Genomic DNA, 6000 nt, shown 5'->3' with positions numbered 1-6000 from the left:
CAGCTATCATTGAACATAAAACCAACCTTTTTTAAATTACTGAACAAATCTGCATTGTGGGCAGAGGTTCAGAGGTCTCTGAGCAGGCTAAGCTCTAGCAGCACCTCATTATTGGCTATTGTCAGGAAAACGTTCCGAATAATTAACAGGCAAACTACTGATTTTCCTCCCGTCCTGTTGTCTAAGTCATTGTGTTTCCTGAGCCTGATCTTTATTGATGACTCAGGATCGTGTCTGGCAACTGGCTATCATATACATCACATACATAAAAACAGAGTAGATTGATAGTATTGTTCTCCATAATGGAGAAGGAATAAATGCAAGCGATCTGTATAACGAAAACACTGTCACAATCACATAATTATATCAGATGCAGCAATAACTGCACACTACTATAAATGTCAGTTGCAAGTGCAATATTTCAGATGACTTATTTAATTTTTATCAGTTAAAATTGAGTAAATGCTAAATGACAGCTGGATGAATGTCAGTCTCAAACCCATTAAATGTAAATGTAGTGCAGAGTGTGAGTGTGTGTGCACTTTCAATATTTACTTCTGTCTGCCTGATTTCCTCTCTTTCTCTTTTTAAGCTCCATATTTGAAAACATTGTTCTGAATTTTCTTACATTCCAAAAACCTAAACACACACAGTCGCATTCAGTGTAAATATTGAATTCTCACACAGTCTACAGTCTTTCATGTTTTTTTTAACCTTAATTTATATGTTGGCTGTTGGGGTTGAAGAAATATTCTACATATGTCAACAAAATCAAATGTGTCTGTGCTGCCGTTACATGTCTGTCTATAGGATGACCGTATGTCTTCTTACTGTGACAAAAGGAGGTGCTGTTGTTTGCCACCTGTTTACTTGACAGACCATACCTGACATGCTTACCAGAGGCAGTGACAACTGCAGCATGCCTAAGATGTTACTGAATCCGTGCAGCTCTGCTCCTATCAGTCACACATTAGTGTTTCTGCCTTGCCACAGTGTATATGTGAAGATCTCAGGTGACACCATGTCCAAACACTATACTGCTTGCCAGTATTTTAAACAATCTAACAATTACAATGCACTGTTTTTTTGCAATGAAAACCAGGTTTTTAGTAAGTTCATATGGTGTTTTTGAACCCATCCTCACCAGCAGTGTTAATTTTGTTGACGAATCATTTTCGTCATAGTTTTCGTTAACGACCTTTTTTTGCTGATAAAAACGAGACGATAACTAAATAAAAACTAACGCATGGTGCCAAAAACGAAGACGAAATGGATTGACACTTTCGTCAACGAATAAAAACGAGACGAAATTATTGATGGAGACGAGATCCAATCAGAGCAAATTTTGTTTGTGGAAAGGGAGGGACGAATCAGGAGACGGCGGCAGAGAGCCAATCAGAAGTGGTCTCTCTGTGTAAGGACGTTGCGCCGCGATGCTGGAAGAAGGCGTACTCATGCATGGTCACACAACACAGGAGAACAGACACACAGACACGTTTAATTTCAAGACAATCAAGACGGTTTACAAACCGTGCGGAGCGACTATCAGCGGTAAAAACAATAAACCTGAAGCGACATTTGCAGACGAGTCATCTTAACTTCCGTTCAAAGATACACGTGACAAAATCTATAAATGAAGACACCGCTGCTGATGGTTTTACAGCATGCGACCTGTTTCTAAGTTGTCACTGAAGTGTTTTGCTGTAGTTATGGAGGATTCATGAAGAAGGTCATGACTGAACAGTGTATTCAGGGAGAGCAGCTCACTGTTCACTGCTGCTTTTGTGAAAAGGTCATAGCAATTAAATAAAGAGATGTTTGTTTCAAATAACACAAGTTAAAGCTGTGCCTGTTTTTATTGCACAATCAAACCTTAAATATTTCTTGAAAAATATATATCATAGAATTTTAGTCGACTAAATCCACGGCAGATTTAGTCGACTAAAATTATTTGATATTTAGTCGACTAAAACTAGACTAAAACTTTAAAAATGTTGATGACTAAAACGTGACTAAAATCAAATGACATTTTAGTCACAAGACTAAAATAAAAACTAAATCCGAAATTGCTGCCAAAATTAACACTGCTCACCAGAAGAACACATTTGGTTGTGTAAAGATGATTATGGAATATCTCATGGTCAGGACATGTCATCATGGCAGCCTAGAGAAAGGAGGAGAATAGCCAAAATGTTTTTGAATGACAGTAAATGGATTTAAAACCAAGTATTATACCAGCTGCAGCCATCTTAGTTTGCCTCAACAGCAGCCCTTGTAGTATCAAACCTGCTGTCTGTGTCAGTGGGAAGGACAAACACACTTTCTGCCTGAGCAAAAGAAACAAGTCATTGGATTTGTCATGCTAGCAACACATTAATAACAACAACACAAGGACTTGTGTTTTCCAATATCTTCCTAACATTGCAGAGAGTGATCCATAAATTGACCCTTCTTTTTCATCAGGCTCTGGTTTTGGTTCAAAACACGGTGGATAAATATCACAATCCAATACAAGTTGTTTAGTGAAAAGTGGGCTAAATAGTCATGAGCAGGCTTAAAGGTGAGCAGGTGCACTCAAGCTGCAGGCAGAAGGGTAAGGAGTGGGAGGAGATAGAACATGTCTAATTTGCATATTCATATATCTAGGAACATTAAAAGGCAAAGGTGCTGTGTTACATTTGAGTCATTGCAAGGCATGGTGGTATTATTATCATTTAAAAAATGCACAAGAAGCTATTATGTTGGTCACACACACAGAAATCATAACATTTACTTGACGTCACACCACCATCTGCAAGTTTTTCTTTTTTACGCATCTGAAGCACAGTTTAGCACAGACTGCTCTGTAATGTAACAAGCCAAATAAGAAACAATAAAAGTGGGTGGCCAACACTGCTTTTAACTCTTATGTCAACTGAGATATAACGCTGCTTTCCTCTACAAAGAAGCATGAAGTCCACAAAACATTTGATTAAACTACCTTTTCCCCTTGCTGTTGAAAATAAATTATGAACATATCGCAAGTTTCTTAGGAGAAAACGGCAAACTCTTCCAGCAGCGTCAAGCTATGTAAAAACCCAACCGTTCTGTACATTCAGTCGATGTGCATACATTTATCAAACAGGTGCACCAGGCTTTGCACAATTTGCCTGTCATCTGAGACGCAGCTTGCATGCATTCAGTAAAGTATGCCGCTCTTATTTATGCAAATGCTTTGAGTATTTAAAGGATTCCACAAATAATTGGGGAGGATGGGGTGGATCAGTGTGTTTGACTGCACATTCTGGTCCATTTATTAATGCTCACCCAATATTCAAGAGGTCAGTTCTAGACAAGGACGACTTAAATTTTAAATGACAACAATAATACCACCATATTTAGATGAAGAAATGTTGCTCTATGATCATCACCTGAATGTGGAAACACATGGATTATAAAAGATTATAATCTTTGTCCTGATGTACTGTGGCTTGTACATTTGAAACATTTTATAGTTTTTATGACTCCTACTACATTACTTTTATGTTTTATATCTACACGGATCCTAAAACACTTTTCCCAGTGAACCATTTGGAAAGATTAAAAAAGCATCACTTTAATGGAAAGTTTTATTCCAGCATCACCACATTTTTGTAAAGTTTTCTGGGCCTGATTTCTGTCATGATTTATTACCCCATTGCATCCCCATTTCACTGCTGAACTGCATATTTGGAGGTCTCTTTTACATGCAGAATGCACCTAAAAGACAGTCCCAGTTACTGATAATTAGCTCCTGCTTTAGTAAATCAGACGCTAATTTCATGCAGATTGCCAGTTCAAATATGTACATAAATCTGGCCCCAGCACTCAGAGTTTGGAACTGGGAATTATGGGGATTAACAAACCAAACAGGAAAAAAAAAGAAAGACTTGATGATAGAAAAAGGTGCTTTAGAGAAGACTTAGACTAGAGGAGCGAGTGTTTTGTCTCCAGGCTTATTGTTAATGTCCAGTTTAGTGTTCTCTCTTGCCTAAGAAGCATGGCCTCAAGCAGAAATTGATTTTAAGTTTTGTGAAGAAAATGTGTTCAACAGCCCATTTCTCAGGGCTGTTGGATTGAGAGAATAATGGTGGGACCACAGAGATATGATGAAGATCACATTATCTGACTAGTTATTGTGTAGATCCTATACAGTTATTCACCTCTCTAATACCCCGTTCACACTGGGGAAAAAAACGTGGCTTAAGCAGGATTCGGCCACATCCTGATCAATCCAGATGTGTTTTTTTCTGAGTGTGAACACCTCGAATCCGGCTGTATCCAGTTTGATTTCAATCCGGCTAGATCCACCTCTCGTGGGTGGATCTAGCCGGATTGGCTCAAATGTGGCTCATGTGTGAACGCAAATGTGGCGAGCGAATCCGGCTAGCGACCTGCTACTTCCGGTTCACGGGGGGGGCGACACGGGACAAAAAAAATCGCATGACACATGCGCACACGCGTTCCTACCGTGGCGTGAACGGACTCTGTATATTACGAGGCGCCACCTAGTGGTTTGGAGGACAGCAAACATGCTGGATGAAGCCGGATTGAGTGCGGACACAAGTGTGTGCTAGCCAGATTTTAAAATAGGTCTGAATGCATCCAGCTAAAGGCTGTCTGGGCTCAATCCTACTCTAGCTGGAATGACTTTCTCCAGTGTGAACGGGGCCTAGGTGCATCCATTTGTTTACAGCCAACAACCGTATGATAACACCTGTTTGAATTGAGAAAATAGAGAATTAGAGTGAAAAATAGTAAAACATAGGACTCAGGACAACGAACTTGAATCTGGAACAGCCTGTTTTTACTAGACAAATGACAGCAGTGGACGAATCTTGAGCCAATCAGAATTTATGTAGCTATACTCCCTCCTGTGGTTGTATAAATAGGTGCATACAAAATCTTCCCGCAATTTGAAGATGGTCTGTTTCCAAGCCACGTTTGTGTCACTATTTAAGTCAATCAGAGGCCACTCAATAAGTGACTGTATGAGGACAAATCTTTGTGGACCAAGTTGTTTTGAAGAAGCAACCCTACAGTATAACCAAGAACCTAATTTGTGTTGTCATCAATGGACACTATGCAGAGCTCTTTCATTGGTTGTGAAAGAAAGAGAGAAATTGTGGCCTGATAGATTTAAGCAATTACACCCACGGGAGCTTCATTTAATAAGAGTTAGGGCTAACATTGTTGAACCAAAACATGCGCTCATATCCGAGGAAAATCACTCCGGGTTGTGCAACAGTGTGCACAAAGACAACCTCCGATTCATTGTCTCCAAAGCAGCTTGAGAGCTTCTCAGTGCCAGCTCCCCACTTCAGAATCAGCTGTGTGGTCTCTTTGACAGACACATCATTTTCACAAATGTAGCCATGGAAATAAAAACATTTTTGGCTCATTTGCTGCTGAGACGGAAAATTTGTATAAATTTCCACATACACAAACAAAAGCTACATTCAGTCTTTTTACTGCATGAAATCAGCCACTGAAAACCCTCTTTCTCTTTCTTAGACATCAGACTGAATTCCATACAGAATACAAGAGGATTATACTGAAAATTGTTTTAGTATTAAGATCCTGCCCTTTTTACGTGTCGGGAAAATATTCACATAAATGCTAATGCAGAGAGAAATGGCTACCCCTCACATCATCTCTTTTGGATGCTAATCACGGGAGTCAGCGGATATGATTTTAAACACAAATGCAAATCCTATAAGACAGCGGGAACAAACAGTGACCCAAAGTTTTCCAGCTTTATTGTCCATTTTTGAAACACCACACACCACACTCTGGCTCCTAGTTATGTTAGCTCTGATGCTAACTCCAGGGAAAGTTAGTGTAATCTTGTCCCATTGGTTGGAGCTGACACTAATTCCCTGGGACAGGAGTGTAGCGGTGTGTGATTTAGCGGCGTATGCTAAGTGCTGCTGGAGCTGCAGGCTAGTCTGTGGGCACCAGGGCAGAGAGAGCAAGCTGGGA

This window comes from Parambassis ranga, chromosome 1 (assembly GCF_900634625.1).
Source record: "Parambassis ranga chromosome 1, fParRan2.1, whole genome shotgun sequence".
NCBI lineage: Eukaryota > Metazoa > Chordata > Actinopteri > Ambassidae > Parambassis > Parambassis ranga.
The sequence above is the reverse complement of the archived record's forward strand: the minus strand, read 5'-3'. Positions refer to the sequence as shown.